At 52.1% G+C, this 23,267-nt stretch overlaps 3 non-coding genes across 3 annotated transcripts; all 3 read right to left on the bottom strand.

The window, feature by feature from the left end:
* Window positions 1-5,334: 5,334 nt before the first annotated feature.
* On the bottom strand, window positions 5,335-5,406 carry TRNAG-UCC (transfer RNA glycine (anticodon UCC)). The gene has a single exon. It is a non-coding gene; the product is annotated as a tRNA-Gly (tRNA).
* Window positions 5,407-12,515: 7,109 nt separating this feature from the next.
* Window positions 12,516-12,624, bottom strand: TRNAL-CAA (transfer RNA leucine (anticodon CAA)). Its single transcript has 2 exons — window positions 12,587-12,624; window positions 12,516-12,561 (listed from the first exon to the last, which is right to left on the bottom strand). It is a non-coding gene; the product is annotated as a tRNA-Leu (tRNA).
* A 9,610-nt stretch (window positions 12,625-22,234) lies between these two features.
* Window positions 22,235-22,308, bottom strand: TRNAK-CUU (transfer RNA lysine (anticodon CUU)). The gene has a single exon. It is a non-coding gene; the product is annotated as a tRNA-Lys (tRNA).
* Between the last annotated feature and the right edge of the window lie 959 nt (window positions 22,309-23,267).

Below are 23,267 nucleotides of genomic sequence, written 5' to 3'. Positions count from 1 at the left end.
TCTGCTGGTGTCTGCCTCCACCAGTCCCTGCCCCACCTTCTCCCCTGGGGTCACCTCGTGCTCCGCTCACACAGGAAATAGTGGCAAGGGCCTGGCCTATGGTCCTCATAGCCCCACTGACAGTGTAGGACTTGGGGGGAGCCTGAAGTGGGGCAGAGGAACCTCTTGGGGAGAGCCTGACAGCAGGGAGAGGCAGGTGCAAAGTGGACAGAGGGGGTTGTGGGGTGAAGAGGGTAAAAGCTGGGGTGTGGTTGGCTGACCCATCTAAGATGGTGTCTTCTGGTCACAGCCGTCTCTGGAGATGGGAGTTCAAGATGCTGGATGGGGAGGGGCGTGGGCCAGGCCAGTGAGTGGCTGAGGCAGGGGCAGGCCAGCCCAGTGGAAAATATTGGGGTAACAAGGAGGTTCATAGTTGACTAAAGTTTTCCATCCCACTTGGTGCAGTGCCGGGGTTGGGGGCTGCTGGTGTGGGAAGGTAGCACAGATTAGAAGGACCCCCCCCACCTTTATTAACACAGCCTCTCCACTCCCATACCAGGTCAGACTTGCCTTTCAGGGTCTGGCACAGTGAGGTGTGAGGGCAGGAAGGTTTCAGCCACAGCAGTGGCCTCCCTCAGAGCAGCTGAGGTGAACACAACAGCAGGGCCCCTTCGGGTTTGGTCCATGGGAGGGCTGTGTACCAGTGGGGGATGCAGGCTGATTTCTGGGAGGTTCCTCTAATGCTGAGACTCCGTCCCCACCACTTACTGATGGGAGCCCAGAGAGTCTCTGCTCATTGCAAAACGGCATAAGAAGCACAACATCTGCCTGCCAGAAAGGAGGGCTCAGGCGCCGCTTTTCTGTGTGGCCAGTTGGACACAGTGTTGGACTTCAGATGAGACCATTGGTGGTCTGAGTTCCTATGTGGTCCTACTTGCTCTACACTCACTCTGTGCAGCCTTTGCCCACAGACTGCAACCTTCTCCTTGGCTGCTCTGAGCAATGGCTTGGCTCCAACTGGACTCTGGGAAGCAGTCGCTGGGCAGGCATGAGCCTTGGCTGCTCCCACTGAGCCATGACCTTTCTGGACTTGCCAAAGAAGGTGGGGGGGTAAATCAGGCTTGTGTGTTGGGCAGTTTCCCTCTTCCAAATGGTGCTCATCCTTGTGCTGCAGGGAGCTCATTTACTAGCCCCTTTGCAGCCCTGGGGTTTCTCTGCTTCTCATTCGAAGGTGAGAAACCTCTTGAGGCCACATCTCCTGCTCCGCTGCCAAACTGAGTCCCATAAGCGGGAGCGGTGACGGAGCTGCTGAGGAGCTGGCTCTGCTTCCTGCCATCTCCTGACACTGGGAGCAGAGAGTCCGCAGCTGGCCCCATGCTGGTTGAGGGGAGGCTTTCAGTCAGTTTCTGGCCTGCCAGAGTCACAAGAAGAGCCTGGCTGGGGGTGTCTGTGGCTCTCCGTGGGCCAGGTGTGATGGTGAATCCTTGAACAGTGTGTGACACACGTGATTTTTGGGAGAAAGATTGTGCACATGCTGGGGGAGGAGCAGAGCCGTCCCAGAAGCAGGCAGCTTGTAACCCACGACCTTTAGACAGGCTTACAACTGGGTTCAGCAGTGAAGGGGTAACAAGCCTGCACTGTGGTGGGGCAGGGGAAACTGAGGCACTGCACCTCATGACCTTGGTGGCTAAATGCCAAGCAATATATCCACTCCCAGACACTGCTACCTGCATTCTAGGGGCTCTTGTTCCCACAGGGGAGTGCACCAGACAGAATGAATCAGTTTCCCAAATATGGCCAGAAAAATCAGATGAATAATCAGAGAGGTGTCAAGGAAAATGATTAGCATTGTCCCCTCAGTGGTGTAACATGGAAGAGTCCGCACCTCCCTCGGCCCCACTCAATTCCAGGGCCGGGAGGAAACATTTTCTGCAAAACTATCCAGAATTATAGCTTCTGCTCTGCATCCTTCCAGTGGTCTGACCATTGTGGGAGGGCAGCAGCCCACAAGGGTCACCAGCTGCAGCACTCACACCATCCTCTTTCAGCCACCAGAGGACAAAGGCCACATCCGTGTTCCCTCGGACATTGCCCATCCTCGGCCTGGTGGAATTTCCTTTGAGGTGGGATGAATTTTTTAGGGGCAACACCAATGCTGGGGTCATGTGCAGATTTGCATCATGGGTACAGATTAACATCCTTACCTATAAATACATGTTTGGAACAGATCAAAGGTACGGAAGACAAACACATCTAACCGGGGGATAACTCACAAGGAGCAATGCTTCTAATAGTTATTTCATGTGACGTCATATTAAAAAGAATATTAATGCCCCATTTCGGTACCTCTATTTGATCACCCTTTCTTACAGCTCCAGCTGTTAAACACACCCAGATGGAGCACTGTGAAAATGGCCCTATAAATAAATCACAGACATGGCCATTCAGTGAAACATAAAAATCCACCCCAGAGCCCCAATGGAAACACCTCCTCCCACAGACCACGAACTCTCCACAATCTCCACTGCAGCTGCTCTCAGAAATGAAGTAGCTGCCTAAGCACCGCAAGCTACAGACCTCTGCAGTTCACAGAGCCACCCGTTACATGGATATCACCTGCCCACGGAGCTCAATGAAGCTGAGTCCAGGGAGTTGACACAGCCAGTAGAACCTGTTCAGAGGACATCAGGCGCTGCAAAGCCACAGGAACCTCCCTGTCCAGAGCAGCCAGGCCACTTAGTCAAGATGCCCCAAGGACTCACCTTGAGCTGGAAACTGTCATTTTGGCGTGATTAGCAGCACTGTCTGAACAGCTCAGCCAGCCAGCTGGTAGGAACGGGTCTTACAAGTGTTAGGAAAGGAGCTGGGGAGCTGCAGGGACATATGGACTCAACAGTGAGGTGGCTGGGGCAGGGCTTTATCTCATACCCTGGGGAATTAGCTCAAAAGGTAGAGCTAATTGTATTGCTTTTCATGCAACAGGCAGTGGGATCGACGCCTACGTTCCCCAATAAGAATTGTATTCTCCAGCCTTTTCTTCCAACGCAAAGTGAGACCAGAGCCCCTTCCTCTTACAGCTGGGTTCCCCCCACCAAACCTCTCAATGTGGAGGCAGGATTTGGGGCCGTCTGCGCTTAGCTGTGTGCAAGGGTGCAAGAGAGCTCTTTGAACAGCTCCTCTCCCACCTGCTGGGAACTCACACACGTTTGCTCTGGAGGCAGTATTTGAAAGAGGAAGTCAGGACCATGGACTACCTCAGGTGAGAGAAAGTGGTGATGCACATGTGAGCCGTGTACCTAATACAGTAATACACTTGGAGCGGGTAGGAGTGAGTTGCATGTGGGTCACTTTGGTGGGCAGGTTTAGTGCTGCATTCGCAGAAGGTTCTGGAGTTGGGGTGACAGCTGTGGGGTCTGCTCCTGCGGGCTCTGTGTCTGTGGGTAGGAGAGCAGGCAGGAGAGCAGCTGCTCCAAGGCCATGTGTGCTGGGTGAGCTGGGAGCAGCTGAGCTCAAGAGCAGGCAGCAGACTGGGCTCCCTCCGCTGGAAGCACGTTGCAGCAGGTGGTGATGGTGTTACCCCTCTGTCAGGGAACATGGGCCGTGTTAATATTGTGCTTAGGGTAGCAGAGAGAGGGGACAGGCAGGGTTTGAGGGGACACCCGGCGGGGGCCTAGCGCAACGGGTGAGGGGCAGCAGGGTCTGAAGCAATTCCTAGCCAGGGCTCAGGGCTGTGGGGAATGGGAGACAGAGCCTGAGGGTGGGTGGATGCCAGGTCATGCATTCATCAGCTAAGCCACAGAGCCCATCGCCATTGCTAAAACCCAGGCACTACTGGGAATGGGACCCAGGCTCCTCTGCTTCTAAGACATGCGCTTCAACCAGCTAATCCACAGACCCTCAAGGACCAGTGGCTCAGTGCTCACTGGTGGCCAATGACTCCCATACAATTTCCTTCATTCTTTCCCTGTCCAGGGTGGAACAGCTTAGTTTCTGTAGACAAACTCCACACCCATCAAGTGCACCATCTCCCCATTCTCTGTGGGCTCTGCCTTTCCTGTTTGAACCATTCATAATGTTAAATACCAGGGTCTTGATTTTTTTTTCCTCCTACATTCTGCAGATAGACTCAAATTCCTGTAACTTCCATTGCATAACCTGCTGCAGTAGGTTTTCTTTCAGTTGCTTCTTTCTGTAGAATTCCTCATAGGTGATCTTCAGCATCTCTCCCATTATCAGGATCTTTTTATAACAGCTCCTCTCAAATGCCAATATCCTTCTCTTTGAATCTTTCCTGATCACCCATGTCTCACAACCGCACATCATGCTGCTGAATACACACGTGTTCGAGACACTCAGCTTTGCTCCTAACATAATTGCTTTGTTTCTTCAGTTCTCATCCATTGCCTTCAGACATGCACTTGCTTTCACAATTCAAGTCGCTATTTCCTTCTCACAGCCCAGAGCATATGTGATGTTGCTTCCCACATATGTGATCTTCTCTACTTCGATCCCATCTGCACTGATCTCCCTTCTAATTTTCTAATCTACATATATCGTTGTTTTTGTATAACAATATTCATAATCCATCTTTACCACTTCCCTTCCTCATTTAGCACCTGCACCATTCTTGTTTCCTTCTTTTCATCATCTTCAATGAGAACTATATTATCCACAAACCTCAGCTTGTAGATTATCATCCCGAGCAGCTACTCCGTCTACTTTTTCCTCCATCTTGTCAAGATGCATGATGAAGATACTTGTTATAACCAAATGCCCATCCCTCCACACATTCTTACCACTGCCTGAGCATTGTTGTTGATACCTGTCAACAACCGATCAGTCTTCTATTCACTCCCTGTGACTCCAACAGCACCCAAGTCACTTTCTGATCTATCCTGTCAAATGCCTTTTGAAAATCAACAAAGCTACTGCAGATGCTGGAGTACCTCTCCAGGCACGAGCCTGGGCAATTTTGTGGGACCCTGGGCTGCCCAGACTTCAGTGTCCCCCTCTCGACTTTACTGACATCATCCAAAGGAGAGGATAACCTCTACGTCTGGTACCAGCTCAGCTGCAGAGACTGCCAGGTCAATGCCAGAAGTTGGCACAGAAATGTCAAAGGACTCCCCTCCGGAGTTTCTGTCTGGGTTTACTCCCTCAGCCTTGCACCTTACCAGGATAACCCACAAGGTAGTGGGGCGGGTTGCACAGAAGCTATCCACAACCTTTAGCTGACAGAACTTGGCTGACCCCAAGCATGATAGCTTAAAAAGCCAAGACACTTCCCATTTCACCAAGGAGCAGGTCATCTCCTCTCTCCTCTTACAATGAGAAATTAAAAGCAAAAAGTTAACCTGTGTTGACTGGGAATTGAACCCAGACCGACTGCTTGGAAAGCAGCCATGCTCACCACTACACCACCAACACCTCCGTGAAGGCCATGTGCTAAAATCAGGAATATAAAGGACAGAGCATGTGTCTTAAACCATAGGTTTTGCTTTGATATATTGATATTGTAGAAGCTCGATTCTCTATCACTCACAGGGCACCCGGGGGGCTAGATAATCAAATGTGCCAGATAGAAGACTTACCTACCCTGAATGCAAACCCAGCCACACCTCACAGATCGGCTCATGTCCTTCAGCGCATTTTCTCTGACTTCTACTAAACAGTCTCCAAGCAGATAGAAGAACACTGTCCCACACACAAAGGAAATCTGCCTCCCTGAGTGATGGTAGCTCTGTGAGTGGGAGAACCTAGGTCAGTGGGGAAGCTGTGGTGTGCGCGTGAGGAGAGAAAGTTTAATCAACACCCATTTGAAAAACTACTCTGGGCTGGGACAGAAAAAGGAGCCTGGGGAAGAAGAGTTTGTCTTACAGGGATCTGAAGATTAGCGATTCAAGCAAGAGTGAAATATGGATGTCAGCCAGTGATAGAGTATTTGATTCCAGGTAAAGTGATCTTCTTTCTAATCCATGCTCCCCTTTTCAAAGGCAGCCACTTGTATGACAATAGTTGTATCACCTTTCCCAACATGCTCTGGATTTCTATCGTATGGGGATGCTGAAAATGGAAATGAACCCTTAACATTTGTCAGTGCCAATGCAGATAAACCTAGCAAACCCCTCCCTTTGTTGAAATCTGGCGACACAGCGAAACTGACAGTTGAGACTGACATGAAGAATTTTGGGTCTTATTTCCATAAAGAGGTGCTCATTCAGAGTCTATCAAATACATCACTTCCAGCAGGAAAGGTCTCTGCACACTTTGTAAATGTGTGTGTCGAGAGGATGTCAATTATTCTGGGAATTCACATCCAAGGCCTTTATGTCCTCCCTCAGCTAGATATTCATACACACGCACCAGCAAGCTCCCCAGTCTCTTCATTTCTGTTAATTCCCTGCAGGCTGGTAATTGTAAAAGAAATATTAACCCTTTTCACCTTTTGGGGGCTTCTAAGAAATGTTGCCTTACAACCAGGTGGAGCTGGCAGCAAGATGGGCTGGGCTTAATGTCTAGGGGAGAAGAGTGGTAGAAATGGGGCAGGAAGGAGTGTCCTGAGAGGTGAAACAGCTGGAGGGTGGCATAGAGTGCAGGGTGCCAGCCTGTCAAGAGTCACAGGTGCTCCAAGGAGTTACATTTGGTTGGTCCTGAGGTGTAAAAAGCAGTACTCAGGAGTCTGATCTCTGCAATCTGAGTTCAAATCTCAGTGGATGGCTGGTTGGTTGTGTTGTTGCTGTAAATCTTTGTCTCTCCAAAGCTTGGGCTTTTTTATTCACTGGTGCACCTGACGAAGTGTTTTTTTCCTCCTGCTGGATGAGTGAGGCCCACTGGAGTTAGATAGGACTCTGGCTGGGCTGAGTCACCAACATGGCTGCAATAGGTCGAGGCCCTGCAACTTACCAGTCTGTGAAGAGATACCTGAGGCGTGAGGTTGTGTTTTTCACAGCTTCTCCTGATTGCCACCCAATTGTTGCCAGCACCTGGAGCTGCCAGGCAATTCCTATTGCACACTTGGCATTTAAAGGAAGGACCATCCAGAGCAGGCTAAGAAAGTCAGGGGACAGCAGGTGAGAGGAAGAGTTCCAGGCTAGAGCCCAACTCATCTGTCCCCCTCTGGGCCCTTGGAGCAGGGGCTGCTAGTTCTGACACCTCCATGGGATGCTCTAATGCTCCAGAGCACCCAAGGCCAGCACAAGAGGAGGGGAGGGCCATGACTGCATTGGCCAGAGGACTTCCCTAAAGATCACAGAAGCTGGCTGTTCCCACCTGCAAAGCAGCATGTGCTCTGCAGCCAGCATCAAAATGGGATAGAAAATCAGCTCTCCCCAAAAGGGGCCTCTTAACTGTGGGGCTCCTTTCAGCTGTGGGGCAGGAGATAAGTCCCAAAGAGGCTTCTCCCCAGCTGCTGAGAAGCACAGAAGAACTCAGGGCCTGCACAGGGTGGCACAGTTGAAAGGAGACCTGCCTCATGCCCTGTGACTTGGGCTGTAGATGGAGCTATTACTGTCCATGGCAGAGCATCATTCATTCCCCCTGCTCAAGTATCTGCTCCTTTCCCACATGTGCACTGCCCAGCCCAGGAGCTAGGAGAGACCAGAGCACCATATGAAGCCTTGGGGAGGTGCCCTTCCCCTGTCACTGGCTGCACCTGAGCAGGACTCCCCTCTTTACCAGAGCACTGCACCACTGGTTGTTTTGGGGCCCTGCTGAGGTCCTGGCAGCAGCACTGCAGGGGACTGAGATGAGCACAGCACTGTTGGGCTGACATTGGAGACAAGCTGGGCCCTGTCAGGCAAATGAAATCATCCCACCCCCACCTCTGGCAGCCAGAGCTCAGCTCAGCCTCCCAGAGTTGGTCTGTGCTTTTCCTGTGGCCAGCAGAGAAGCTGGGAGGCAGCAGGCTGAGGGAGGGGGCGTGTAGGAAGCAACATCACACACACAGGCTGGAACTCAACAAACCTCAGCAGGCTGGTGACTATAAAGATTCAATGATAATGGGATTTGAACCTCTGTGTAGGGAATGTGGCAGCAGGAACACAAGGTTACTGAGCCTGGGAGGAATGTGTCCCCCAGAGGTCATTTGCATGAGAATGCAAAGGTGTGCATGTGTGATACCTTTCAGGCAAAGCCTAATGGGTCGCAAGTCAGCCATGAGATTTGGTCTACACGTTGTTGTAAAATCACAATTTAAGCTGACACTCAGTGTGGGAGTTGTGAGATCTCACCAATGCTCTGGGTTGTTGTAGTGGACAGAGCAGTTGCCACAGCTGCAAAAGACATTGATAATGAAGGGCTCCCTGATTTAAAGCATTGTAAACATCTGAGGGGCAGTACTAATTAGGTTAGTTGGCCTGCTTGCTGATTTGGTCTTGTCTGTTGGTCGCTTGTAAAGCTGTAGGTCTGGTTTGGTCTGGCTGTTACTACCTGTGGCAACAAAGAGTTGGGTGCTAGGGTGTTCATGAAGCCCTTCTGGAGGTATTAAGAGCTGAAGTTGCAAAGTAGCAGCTAAGATCACATGGAGCTGAAATCACAGGTTTCTACTTCAGGGCAATCCCCAGCAGTGTGATGGGTGAGGGAGGGACAATGCTGACTGGCAGGTGGCTGGCTGGTAGGAGTAGTGGTGGATGGCATGTAGGAAGAGTGCGGATGACCGCAACCGGTGGGTGGGTGGCTGGCCTGTAGGAGGGGCAGCCAGTGGGATGCTGCAGACAAGTGGGCAGCTCGTACTGCCCCTGTGACGTATCTATGGGCTCTGGGTTCGGGATGCACCGCAGGAGGTACACCCTGAAACTGTGTGTGGGGTAAAGGGCCAAGAGCCCCAGCAAGAGACTTGCTTCTATAGTGTATGGGGATGGGATCTGGGTAAAGGGGTTTGTCTCTTCTTTGCTTAGACACACGGCATCTGTCACTGTATCCTTGGGGTACGTTATGGTCATTGCTATTAAATAAGCTGTTTCTATCTCAGACTCTGTGCTGGTGCAGGGGGCGGGGAGGAGAACTGCCTTACAGGCACCCAGCCAGTGGGCTGAAATTGTCCCAGGCCACTGGGTGGGGGCTTGAGCTGATTGGTTGTGTCCTTGACAAGAAACCCCCCAGGAGTTGAACCCGGCTGTTCTGGCAAGCACCTGCCATTAATAGAAGGGTTGCATAATATGCAGGGCACAAGGGATTTGTAGTCTATCACCTTCACCACTCAGCCACCTCACCTGGTACCTCTATGAGCCTTTTATATTCACCAAAGTGAATGCTGCCAGGAACCTTTCTGCCACTGGCTGGTCAGCCGGGGACACAGGACATCAAGTTTGGCCCCGCAGTGCTACTCTCACTCCTGTCCCCTGCAGTGCGGCTTCCTGGGGTGAGCACGGCCCCAAACACAGCTGGGGTGCAGTGCCCCAGCCACACATGGGGATGAGGTGGGGGCAGCCCTGGCTCAGCTGCAGCCACTCACATGGGCAGCTGCCTGTGAGGGAAGGGCCTGTCCCCAGTGCTGGCTCAGGGGCTTTGGTCTCTCCCAGGTGCTGGGATGGGCTGGGCTGGGAAAGGGGCAGACACTTGCCTGTAGAGATGAATGTCACACTCCCCTCTCTCTGACACTGAGAGCAATAGATCAGTCTGCAGCACCAGCCACAGGGCCTGAGGCAGGTGTCCACGTGACTGTCCCACCCTGGAGCCCCTGGGGTCCCTGCTCAGCAGTGCCCAGAGAAAGGCTGTTGAAAGTGCCATTTGCTCCTGCTGCCCTGGGAGCTGGGCACTTCCCCACCGGCACAACAGCCCAGGCAGAATATGGCCCCTGGCTGCACTAAATGCTGTGTGGGGAGCTCCTGAGAAAGTGCCAGTGGGGAGCACATGGGGCTGTGCACAGGGAGTGAGGGGACAAACCCCAAGGGTGGGAGAAAGTCCTGAGGGCGCAGAGACACACACAGGGCCTGGAGCCCAAACCTTGTTCCCACTGGCACGTGGGGCAGGTGCAGGAAAGGGGTAAAGCCAGAGGCGAGGGCAGGGCTTGGGGCGGAGGGGAGCTGTTTCAACCCTTCCCAAGTTGCCACCGACCCCACTGCACCCAGAGCCTCTGTGCAGTGGAAAGGAAAACCCTGATGGAAGGACCTTGGGCGAGGCCCAGACCAAAGCTCCCTCTTCCCCTGCTTCCACTGAGAACAAAACCCCAGCTGCAGTGCCCTGCCCTGGGAGCAGCACAGTGCCCGGACATGGGCAGGCTCCGCTCTGGGGCTGGGTCCTGCACCAGCTCTGTCCATGTGTCCCTGCTGGACGGGTACAGACAGGGGCTATGGGCGGCCCTGGGCAGGGTTTGCAGCTCTTGTGTCTCCCCGGACACTCTCTGCTCCTTTGCAGCTGCTCCGTTAGCGCAGCGTTTGCAAAATGGGCCTTCTCCTGGCCTGCTGCTCACACAGCTCCCCTGTCCTTGCAGCCTCCGCTGACTCCCACTTCTCACCTCCTCAAACACAGGCTGCAGCTCCGCACTCACCTGGCCCTTCGTGAGCGACCGCCCCGCGCTACTGCTACCCCCATTCAGGTCCCACCTCCTGTCAGCCTCACCCCAGCCTCCATCGCCTCTTGGATCAGCCACACACACGTTTCCTGCTCTCTCCCTCGCAGGCCCTCCCACCTGGGACCAGCTTTCCACAGAGATACTCAAAGCTCCCAGCCGCCTCCTTCAAACCTGTCTGCACCTCGGTCCTCCAGCAAGCGTTACGGCAGAGAGGCTCCCCCAAACAGCAGCAGCCAGTGTGTGTCTGGAGCAGCAACTGCATCACAGCTTCAGCATTTGCCCCAGGCACAGACACCTTTGTGTGGCAAGCTCAGGCTGTGCTCAGAGTGCCTGTCTGCATTGCCAGGGTAGGAGTGTGGCTAACACAGGCCTCGCTGTGAGCGGGATTGGAACCTGCCCAGGGAAAACCCTATTGGAGGTTTAGTCCAACACCTTAACCACTCAACCATCACAGCTGAACGGCCCTGCCAGCTGTTAAGCCAGAGACATGTAAATAGTCACAGGGCCCAGGCCTGACGTCTTCAGCAACACAGAATTCAAACAACCACCCGGCTCCCAGCGCACGGGACTGGTGGGGATCTGGGGCTCTCTGTGCTCAGCCATATGCAATGGCACAGGAGAGCACCTTGACCATCTCCCCTCTCCGTGGAGGGAACGGGAACAGCTCTGACCGGGAGGCTGGATTATAAGAGGAAGTCAGGGCCATGGCTGACGCACGCGGCTGGGAAGCAGCACTCAGGACCCTCCCCCCATCTGACACTGTGTTCTGCTTAAGCTGTCCGGCTGCCTCCAGCACGGGCTGAGCTCAGGGGCAGGTGGGTGACCTGCCCTGCAGCTGTGAGGGCATCGGACCCCTCCCGCCAGTCGGCTGCCTCACTCAGTGCATGCCAGGGAGCTGAGCCCCTGTGCCCAGCAGTGAGGCAAACCAGGGCAGGGCTGGGTGTGGTGCTGTGGCTGTGGCTGGGTTCCCTGTTATCTGTGCCCTTGTGTGACTGCTCGGAGAGACTCGAGTGTTGCCCAGCTGATTAGCAGAGCGCTCACCACTGAGGCTTTTGTTTCTGTTGGTGGTGCACATTGGTGCGTAGTTCAGAGCATACAAAATTTATTGCACACATGGGTGGAAAAGGCTGGAGGGAACAATGTCTGTGGGTGTCCAGCCAGGCCAAGGCAGGGCTGTTCATTGTGTGCTGGGCCTCGCTGGGAGTTTGGGGGCGGCCAGCTGGGGATGCTGAGCTGGGTGTGCGGCCGGGTTGGTTGGGTCACGTCACAGCCGTTTTCTTTTCTGAGGTGCTGTGGAAGCCATCTTAGATAGACGCCGTTTCTTGTTTCTTATTTCTGCATGTGCACAAGAGCTTGAACTTTTCCTCACCTGTTTGGGCCTGGCAGGGAGGGTGAGCTCAGTGGAATGCCTCACTGAACTCCTTGCATTTGGGGCTCTTGCTCCCTAGTGCCTCTTCCTCCTTGCTGAGAACGGTTTTCTCTCTGAAAATAACTGATGTTTCTCGAACTAATTGTTTCTGGCCCTGGACTTGTTTGTGTGAGGGTATAAAATACTCGAGTTAGCTGCATCAAGCAGCCTTGCTGGACCTGGCCTTACTGGTGTCCAGTTCGGCTCATCTGTTGCCTTATTGAATTCAATAAAGCTGAATGTCAGCCGCCTAAACACAGAGAAGTCTTTTCCTTCACCAGTGTGGTGCTTTTTGTGGGGGTAACTCTTATCCCTATGACACACCTCCTGCAGGGGCCATTGCTCTTTGTGCCCAGGCACATGGCTGGGATAAGGACTCAGGATCCTTTCCCAAATAGACATATTCCTCCCACAGCAACTTCCAAGTGTCAAACTGACACTGCAGGTTCACCATCACTTGCCCACCAAGTTCATGTCTGAGTTATGCCTGTCTTGGTACTGCTCTAACAGAAATCCAAAGCAAGGCTTGGCAGGCTCCAGCCAGGGGAAGTATGCTGACAGGTCAGTTCTTTCCAGGAGCCTCTGGAGGCCAGTTTGGCATGTAGAAAATGGAAGTGATGTCAGGAATGGGATTTGAACCCAAGCCTCCTTCAGGAGACCAGAACCCCCAGGTGAAGGAAAGACAGTACCTTGAGTCTGGCGCCTTAGACCACTCGGCCATCCTGACACAGCTGAAAGGGCCCCTCTCTTTATGCTAGTTTTGCTTAATATTTGATGAGCCAGGCAGGCTCAATTCATTCTGTACTCATCTGTAGCACAAATCTTTCAACAGCAAAGAGCCATTCTCCTGCTCAGCTGGCTTTCATACGTAATCACCCCGATATGATCTAATGCTGGGAGGTACTTTGCCATTAGCTGAAAAGAAATGGATGAAGGAGGAACTGCCAGTTTGCCATGCTGAGGCTATGGGTACTCCACAGAGATCCTTTGAAAGAAGCCCTCCAGAAGATCTCATCCAAAAGAACTTCTTTCAAAGAGTGCGTCCACACACAAAGAAGACTATCAAAAGAGTGATCTGCTCTTTCAAAAGCGAGCATCCGCCCAGCCCCCGCTCTTTCGAAAGAATGGACCAGGGATCCTAAATGAAGACAGATCTTTCAAAAGAAGGGCCCTGCAAAGCGTTTATGCACATTTTGTTTCAAAAGAAGCTTTGGAAAGGAGGTGCTGTTCCTGAAATAGGAAAGGAAGACTGATTGCAGAAGGAGCAACACATTCTTTCAATTTCCTTTCAAAAGAATGGTTTTTGAGTGGAGACAATCCGTGGGCTCTTTCGAAAAAGCCCCCTTCATTCAAAAAATCTTTCAGAAGAACTCGCTTACTTTGACACAGTCTGAGGATTGGAATTCTTCCATGCTCATATTTGTTAAATACGTGGCAATCAAGCGCTCAAGTGACGGGACCTCTTTTTGGCTCTTATTCCCCACTATCCCTCAAGTGTTAAAGTTTCATGAAAGGAAAAAGAGCAATGAGGAAGAAAACAGAGCTGTTCAGGATTCTTTCAGAAATTAGCTGATCCCACAGAAGAAACAACAAGAGAAAGGAGGAAGGTTTCTGTCTGGTTTTGAACAAGTGACGACTTATTTGTTAAGCAAACGTGATAAGTGTCAAGCTGCAGAAAATACCTCCTGAGACATTTTGGATACTTTTCTAAAGTTTTCTCAGAAGCCAGTGCATCAGCCACTTTCCCTTTGAAGAACGGGAAAGCAAAGGGCACCAGGAACTTTTAAAAACTTCATCAATAGCAATGGTGCAATAGCTTCCCCAGTTTGCACTTCTCCTGAGGAGACAAAACACAGCCAAACCTTCCAACCAACAATGTTCACATCCACTCAACATTTCCTTCTTACCAACTGGGACCCCTTCAGCAAAACAGGAAACCATTCTGCAAGACCAGGAATGGATTCTCTGCGTGCCAGAGGTTGTTCCCACAGCACTTAGGAGAGGCACAAACAGGGCCTGTCTCCACTGCCCCCTCCTTTCAAAAGGGGAAAGGTAATAAGGGGTTTTTGCAGATGCGAATGAGGTGCTGCCATGAACGTGCAGCTCCCCGTTAGCATAGAGGTGTCCACGAGTGATTCAAAAGTGCCGCATTCACAACACACCCTGCCCATGTAAACAGGGGCCTTTCAAAAGGACCCACAGATTTCAAAGGCCCCTTCTTCCCAAATGGCTGGTGCCAAGGTGGGAAGGTCCCGAGAAGTGGAGGCTTCATGTGAGCACTTGGAGCTCTGTAGAAGTATGGGGGAGGCACTGGTTTGCTCACTGTGCCCATATCCCCTCCAGATACATTGCTCAGCCTCCTCCCTCTGAGGTCCCACCTGTGCTCTCCCCTCACTCCCAGCTCACCTCTTCCCATCCCTGCTCTGCCTCTTCCGCTGCAGTCTGCCTCCTGCTCTCACCTCTCCTCCCACCAGCCTGCCGTTCTGCTGTTCTCTCCTGTATTCCCCCCAGGCCTGCCCACCTGCTGCTCATGGCTCTCCGCCCCCTACTCCAGTGACTGCCACTGCCCAGCTAAGCCCCAAACTTACATGGCTTGGGACCAGAGTTTAGCATCTCCCTTAGCCTGAGCTGGTGACAATTACACCTCCCTCTGTGGCATGAGCTGCAAAAGCTGCCCTGTTAGGGAGCATTTGGGTGGACACTGCAGGCACGAAGAATTACAGGCACCAGGTCAACCCTTGGGGAAAAAGGGTCAAACAGAGAACTCTCAGACCCTTCTGCGCCTCACTCACTGTCCTAGACCACTGCCGGGTGTCCCCTCATACCCTCTCTATCCCCCTACCTCCACTGCCCTGAGCACGACATTAACACGGCTCATGTTCCCTGGAATAGGGGGAACACAATCACCACCTGCTGCAATATGCTTTTGATGGAGAGACCCCAGCCTGCTGCGTGCTCCTGAGCTCATCTGCTCCCAGCTCATATGGTCATGGACCAGCAACTGCCCTTTCTGCTCTCCTACCCACAGATACAGAGCCCACAGGAACAGACCCCTCTGCTGTCACCCCAACTCCAGAACCTTGTGCCTGTGCAGTGCTAAACCTGCCCAGGAAGGCTTCGTGCTCAGGAGGAAGATGAGAATCTTGGTACGAAACAGGGAATGAATTTCTTCTTCCTCTCGCCTCATTTTTTTGCAAGGGACGGTTTACACCTGGGTTAATAGGCTTGGACTCCTCACTGTGCTGAGCCAGAATACCTGCCGCTACATCCAGCATCAATGGAAGCAGACATTAGCTGGAGAATCAGCAATTCAATCACTAATACTGTCATTCCATGAGTTCTCATTCAGTTTCCAAGTCAACAGCTAATTGAGATGAATGAGCATGTTCACCCCTCTCTGAAAACTCAGACACTGCTGCATCATTTATACTAGTTTCATATTCTGGAGGTTATTTTCGATTCAATAAGGATGAGAGGCCTTTGAACACTGAGATAGAGGAACAGAATTTCTCTACCACTGAAATGACCCACCTGCAACTGTCTCCCTATTAGGTACATAGCTCACATGGGCATCACCACTTTCTCTCAGCTAAGGCAGTCCCTGGCCCTGACTTCCTCTTTCAAATGCAGCCTCCTAGGCACAGCTGTTCCCTTTCCCACCAGGTGGCAGAGGAAACGGTCAATGGGCATCCTCAGAGCAACCCTGGACCAGCCTGGCAGCCCTGTTTACCCTGATTCATGTTAGACAGTCACAGGGTCAAGTTACCACCTGTAGCTCTTTCTGAGCCCCTTGAGGCTATTGCCACTCCCACCACAGTTCCCATCCCCTGTGTGAGCGGTGTGGAGCAGGACTGAGCATCTTTCCCTTTCTCCCACTCAGGTACCACAAGCACCACAGACAGGTGTGGGGCTCCCTCCCCCTTGCATAGAATTGTTCTGGCCACAGGCCGAGACCAAACAGCTATCCCAGGACACAACCGTAAGGTGGGCAAGTGACCCACTGGGGCAAAATCTCCTTTGGTGTATTACAAACCTGGCATTAGTGTAGTTCTCAGAGCAGAAAATAGGTGCCCGGTACAGGTGCTGGCTACATGACTGCGTGCCTGCAGTGCAGAAATGAGAGGATCTCCATCACTTTTCGTTGAAGTTCGTGTCTGAATTGTGCCTCAGTCGTGACACTCATTAACAGAAACCCATAGCAAGGGCTGGTGAAATGTTAGCAGAGACATTGAAATGAGGCCAGCAGAGCGTGCAGAGAATAGAATTGATGCTAAGAGTGGGATTTCAACCCACTTTCAACTCCCTTTCAATCCACACCTCCTATATCGGAATCAACAACTGTGGAACACCTCTTCTGGAATCGCGTATTCAGGAAGAACACTGCTGTGCAAACACAGCCTTTGCATCCCTTAGCTGCAGCCATGGGCGGCCACAGGGATGTTTTGGCCTTTGGAATAAGATCGGTGAGTCAGAAATTATGCACAGACACAGGGGAATTTGCTGAATTGGTAGATCACTCACTAAGCGTGTGAGAGACTTTGGGAGAAATGCCCACATTCTCCAACAGAAGTGGTGTCTTTTTTCCTTCTTTTCCAAGGCAGTGTCAAGCCAGGAGCGAAGCTTCTCCAGTGCCCCCTTCCATTTCCTACATTTTGCCCCCTGCAAAGAAACAGCCCATTTGGGTTCGAAAGCTGCTGCACCCCGGCCTCCTTGCCCTTAAAGATTTCTGTTTAAAACAAAGGTTAACCTGCGTCATGGGCTGTGATTACGTAATCTTTCAGATGTCGCCAGTTCCCCATTTCTAGGGAGCTTCCAGCACTGACCACAGTCTCCCCACTACAGCAGTCACAGGACACCTGTCCTCTGGGTCTTCACTGGCCAAGGACCTTCCCCAACCAATGTGGACCATACAAGCCCTGTGGTTGCCATGACAATCTGTGCACTGGAGTAGGTCTGTTTTCTTCCGGAGGTGGGGGACAGTTTCTTATACCCCTGAGTGACACCACCTAACTCTTGAGCACAGACCTATGGAAAGAGTCACCCCCCTTGGGAGTTAAACTTCCCCAGCTCCTCTGTCTGACAGGATCTAAACTCCAGCAGAGCGAAGCAGGCCCAGGTGGGGCTGGTGGGAGTCAGGTGTGGGCAGACAGGAGAGCTTAGTTGGAAGCAGGCACCATGGCTCAGCTGGTTAAAGCACCTGGCTTGTAAGTAGGGGATCCTGGATTCAAATCCCGGTGGTGTCTTGTTGCTGATCCTCCCTGGGGCACCTGGTGGGGGCCACTGTTTGTGCACAGGATGTGGCCTTGTGCATGTTAACTATGCACCCACAAAGTATGTATTGATCATTTCCATTATGTTGGGAGGGCTGCGAAAAGGTCAGTGCGACTGGTTTCTCTGTGTGGAATGGCAGAGCCTCATCAGCATTTCCCTTTCAAAAGTGAAGCCATGGCCCAAGTAAATAGCTCTTATTAGAACCTTTTGATAGACATTTCAGTGTTCTGAGAATTACTTTTTCTAAGCAAGTGTGAGGAGAGAGAATAAAACTGGTGTTGAAACATTTGTATCTTCTGTAGTTGTTAAAAGAATTCTCGTGGTCTGTTACGCACACACACATTTCTTTGTTATAAGCTGTTGCAAATGTTTCGGCTGGAGCCTGGCTCTGCTTTTCTACTTTTTTCCCCATGGCTATGTCTGCACCAGAGAGCGTTTTCTCAAAAAAGCCACAGCTCTTTCAAAAAGTCCTGTTGAGCATCTACAAAGGAAGGCTGTGGCCCTTTTGGAAGTGGCATGGTAATGTGGCCAATAAGAAATGCAAATGAAGTGCAGACTAAAATATTTCATGTCTCATTTGCATAACCACTTGGGACCTCAGTTCTGGAAGAGCTGATATTGAAAGTCCCAGTTGTGAGTGCAGCTGCTTCCCTCTCCTCGAGCAGCTGTGCCGGTAAAGGACTCCCCTCAATTTCTATGAGGTCCCCCATCCACAAATGGCAGGGCAAGCAGTGGCTTGAGGATGCAATTCAGGGGCGGGCAAGAGAGGCAAAGCTGTGAAGTAGAGCTTCTGTAGTGTAGTGGTTATCACGTTTGTCTAACACACAAACGGTCCCTGGTTCAGAAGCATGAGCGCTCTGTTTTTCTTGCTTTCCGCGTGGCAGAAGAAGTTGAACCAGACCCTGTTGTCCAGGAGGGGAGCCCAGCAGATGCATTGCTGCTGGTGCACAGAAGCTCTCTCCTGGCGGGTACTTGAAGGGTTTTCCCTCACTGATTTCACTGGCTGGGAACCACAGAACTATCTTTGCCCCTCCTCCAACCGAAGCTGTGCCAGGCAAGTGCCCCTGCCCTATCCCACGTGTTCCCTCCCAGCCACAGCCTGCTCCTGAACCTGCCTCCCATCAGCTCCCTACCTCACAGACAGGCCTGGCAGAGAAGGGGGCAATAAAGCTGGAGCTGCTGTGCTAACAGAGCAGCTGGAAAGGAGCAGAGCATGTCAGGAGGAGACACAAAGGCTGCAGACCCTGCCCATGGCCCTGCTCTGTACCCACCCAGCAGGGACACATGCACAGAGCTGGGGCAGGGCCCAGCCCCAGAGTAGAGAATGGTCATGGCCGGGCTGTGCTGCTCCCAGGCCAGGGCACCACAGGGCCCTGCTCGCCCCAGGAAGCAGCACTGCAGGGGACAGGAGTGAGCGTAGCCCTGTTGGACCAAACCTGCCCATCCTGTGTCCCCGGCCAGACTTCCTGGCAGGGCTGAAGTTGGGACATATGAAAAAGTTCCAGGCACGTTGGGTGAGGTGCCGAGTGGTGAAGGGGATGGACGGCTAATCCATTGTGCTCTGCAGGGTTTGAATCCCATCCTCACTGAGCCTTTATAGGCACCATCCTGCTGAGCTTTGTTGAGTTCCAGTCGTATTGTGTGATGCTACTTCTAGCACAGCTGAGCCGGCTGCCTCCCAGCTCCTGTGCTGGGCAGAGTCCAAGCACAGGCCAACTCTGTGAGGCTGAGCTGAGCTCTGGCTCCCGGGGATGAGATAATCTCATTTGCCTGACAGGGCCCAGCCCATCTCCAGTGTCAGACCAACAGTGCCACACTCACCTCAGTCCCCTGCAGCCAGAGTGCAGTGGTGCAGTGCCCCAGCCAGACATGGGGTCAAGGTGGGGGCAGCCCTGGCTCAGCTGCAGCCAGTGTCATGGGCAGCTGCCTCTGAGGAAGGGTGTTTTCCCCAGGCTGTATCAGGTGCTCTGGTCTCTCCCAGCTCCTGGGCTGGGCAGTGCACAGCTGGGAAAAGAGCAGATACTTGCCCACGGGGAATGAATATTTCATTGCCCCGACTTCAAGAGATTCTTTCACAACACCAGCTAGAGGCCCTGAGGCAGGTCTCCATTCGACTGTGCCACCCTGGGCAAGACTTGAGTTCTTTTGTACTTCTCAAAAGCTGGGGAATGCCTCTTTGGGACATATCTCCTGCCCTACAGCTAAAAGAAGCCCCACTGTGAAGAGGCCCCACTTGGGGATTGCCCAATTTTGTACCACCTTGTGATGCTGACCTCAGCATGCCTGCTGCTTTGAGGGGGGTGGGTTTGGTGGCGGGGAGAAGCCAGGCGGTGGGTGGAGGTTCTTTATGGAAGTCCTCTGGCCACATGTGTTCATGGTCCTCTCTTCTTCTTAAGCTGTGCTGAGGTGCTCTGTGGCATTAGAGCCATCCCATGGATGTGTCAGTACCAGCAGCTGCACCTCCGGGTGTCCGAAGGAGCACAGGTGAGCTGGGCTGCTGCCCGTAGCCTTCACGCCCCCAGAGAATGGGTCCATGTCTGGGAGGCCCTATGGGAGTACTTTGATTGGGGGATCAAGGGAGTACCACCCAGGTGCACACCCTGCACACTCCCACCACCACCTGCAAACCTCCCCCACCACCACTCACTCACTGCCTCCATCACCCGCACTCCAGCCCCACCACACACACACACATTGCCCCCACCACCAGCTCACTGGCCCCACACGTAACTCATGGGGGATGTGTGAAAAATGAAACTGATTCCTTGTTAAACAACCTATATTCTCGCTTCTGAGCATGGAACATAACAAACACCATCAGAACTAACTATGTACAATTGGGGGAGATAACTATATACGCTAACTATTTACTAATGGGGGACATGGGGCTGGCCGAGGGTGAGGGTGCTGGTGGCTGTGGCCTTATCCATGGGCTGCGGTGTACCCGGGCCCTGGCACATGGGGGTCATGCCCTGGGGGCGTGTGCCCTGTGGGGGATGTGCCTGACAGTCCACTGCCATGGTCTGGGAATGGCCATCGGGCAGATGTCTGGCTGGAGCTGCAGGAGGGGATGTCCAGCAGAAGCTCAACCTCCGTACTGGATCACTTGGATGGTGGGGCGGATGGTCCCTGCTCTGGCGCTGGAGGTGTGGGGCTGGGCTCTGGTCCAGACTCAGGCTTCACATCCTGCTGGGGCTCCTCGGTGTTAGCCGATGGCCAAGGATGTTTGGTGAGGTGCCAGCTATGCACGTTTTATACCATCCGTGACTTTAACCGCTAGGATGCACTGTCCCTTCGCGGCGGGCAGCCCGGGCTAGGCTGACGGATGCCCCAAGGTCCTAAACACCCGTGACTTTAACTGCTAGAGCTCAGAGCCCCTTCGCAGCGGGCAGTCAGGATTGACTGACAGGCGCCCCAAGAGTTTGCCCCGTGGAGGCGGCACAACTCAACGCTAGGCTCTTAGTACTCTCACCTAATGGCCAGGCTTTATAGCCAAAACGGCTGAGGTTCTTTAATTGTGTTGGCTGCTTTACAGTAAACCAGAGAAACAAGTCAGGCTTATGCACAAACGGTTACCAAAATTTATGAAACTAGATTCTAATCATGTGGTTACAAAATTGCTAGTGCCTACTTGTTTAAATGTATAGATGTTACACACACAAACAAGTTACAAAACTGAAGCCACGATCCCAAAGAAAGAAAACAAAGTATAGAGTCTATTTCAAAATATGTGTACACTAAAGATAGGAGATCAGGTGTGGGCGCTTCTTACCCTCCTTGCATCTCTCGATTCCAGCGGTGCCAAGCCAGGATCGGTCACTCAATTCCACGGAAAGACGAATAAGGGACAAGGCTTAGGGACCCTTTTATCTGCAGAAGCCTTGGGAGGCTGTCACTTATCTGGCCAGCAGATAGATAGTGAAAAGCACTCAAAAATCATGGTGCTGTAGGTCCCATACTTATACCTCTGAACTCCTTTATTCTCTTTCTCCTTTCTTATGCCAAATTGGGACTGGTCTGTCTGGGCGACACCAGCTCTAGCAAGAGTAGTTTACACTTGCAAGGGAGAGAAACAATAAGTTTCGACTACTGGACATTTCTTTTATTAGGGTAAATATTTTCCCACCTAGGATGTTGGTGTGTGTGCATCACATTATTTAGTAGGGGCTAAGAGCCAGGTCTGTCACAGCTTCTCTGTCTGCTGTGAGCCTAATCATTGTATATGTTCCCAGAGGCACATTGTAGCAGCACCTGTGCTTCTCACAGCTTCAAAGGCTGTGCTGGAATTTATGTTAAGTGCCCTGTTGTTTTGGCTCCCTTGTGTTCCCAGCAATGCTGGTCTGAGAGGGGGCTGGCTGCCTGGCTACACTCGGCCATGGTGTCAAGGAAGACCAGGAGAGAGTAGGTGGGTGTCCCTGGGGCCCAGGATGGCTTTGAGGTCCCGGTAATAGGGGCAAAAGGTGGGGACAGCCCCCAGACCAGATGGGCAAGTCCTGAACACAGGTGTAACCCTGCTGCAGCTCCTTGACCTTACTCCTGATATGGTGAGGTGGGCAGGAAAGGTTGACCCCAGGGGGTCAGGCCCTTGGCCAGCTGGGTGAACACTTCTGCATTCCATTGTTTGCTTCCCATTACATGGAGCACCTCCTCCTCACTCCAGAGGTCACAGAGCTCAGACTCAGTGCAGGAAGGTCCCCACTTCCTGTTCCAATGGCTGGAGGCCTGAGAGCCATGGGGGCACTCAGGGGTCTGGCTGACATCTGGTCTCTGTAGGAGGACCTCATGGTGTGGCTGCTGTCTGCATGGTCTCAGTTTCCTGCTTCAGGGTTTCCAGGTCCTTGCAGCTTTAAGACCTGATTGCTGCCCTTGCAGGGCCCATTACTTCAAAGGAGAGGACTTGCGGAACCTCTACACAACTCCTACTTGTACTATCTTTGTTTGTACTAGAGCCAAGGACAAGAACACACATTTCCTGCCTGAGGCCAGGACAACAGTGAAAGCTTTTTGAGAACTCTTAGGCAGCCTGAGAATGTTTGTGCAAGGAAGTAAGGAAGCAAGCAAGCAAGTGCCCAGCAGGGGGCTTGAACCCATGATACTGAGATTAAGAGTCTTATGCTTTACCAACTGAGCTAGCCAGGGCACAGCAGGAAAGCTCCCCATAGCCTATCACAGAGTAGAAAGAGTCAAATGTGCGCGTCAGCTGCATAAAAGTCAAATGTGTGTGGCAAAGTGCTCACAAGGGCCGGACTCCAGTCTTTGTTATCTGGGCTACAGGAGGAGAGATGCAAAGAAAACAGACTGTTGGAGTGAATCTTGGCCAAGCCTCTCACTGGTGCCGCGAGCTCTCCCGAACACCTCACACACCTACGGCAATTTCTGCCCAACAAATTAATGTTGACACCATTGATCTCAGTGCAGAGCCGGTGCAGTCAGTAGAACACGTTTCTTTTTCATAAAGAGTTAACACACATTTGCAGGGAGTTTTCAGTGGTAAATTGCCTCTTCGTGACTCTCCAGAGAAAGGGAAATTAGTGGCTCACAGACTGTTGTGCTTTACAACAATGGGCGATGGGATAAGAAAGGAGGACATACAGGCATAAAGGGTAACAAGAAGACCTTTTACAAATATATTAGAAACAAGAGGAAGACCAAGGACAGGGTAGGGCCATTGCTCAGTGAGAAGGGAGAAACAGTAACTGGGAACTTGGAAATGGCAGAGATGCTTAATGACTTCTTTGTTTCGGTCTTCACAGAGAAGTCTGAAGGAATGCCTGACATAGTGAATGCTGGTGGAAAAGGGGTAGAGTTAGTTTTTGAAATAAAAAAAGAACAAGTTAAAAACCATTTGGAAAAATTAGATGTCTGCAAGTCACCAGGGCCTGATGAAATGCATCCTAGAATCCTCATGGAGCTGATAGAAGAGGTAGCTGAGCCGTTAGCTCTCATTTTTGGAAAGTCATGGGAGACAGGAGAGATTCCAGAAGACTGGAAGAGGGCAAATATAGTGCCCATCTACAAAAAGGGGAATAAGAACAACTCAGGAAATTACAGGCCAGTCAGCTTAACTTCTGTGCCAGGAAAGGTAATGGAGCAGGTAGT

Source organism: Carettochelys insculpta, unplaced genomic scaffold (assembly GCF_033958435.1).
Source record: "Carettochelys insculpta isolate YL-2023 unplaced genomic scaffold, ASM3395843v1 scaffold_0035, whole genome shotgun sequence".
NCBI lineage: Eukaryota > Metazoa > Chordata > Testudines > Carettochelyidae > Carettochelys > Carettochelys insculpta.
This window is presented reverse-complemented; position numbering and strand designations above follow the sequence as displayed.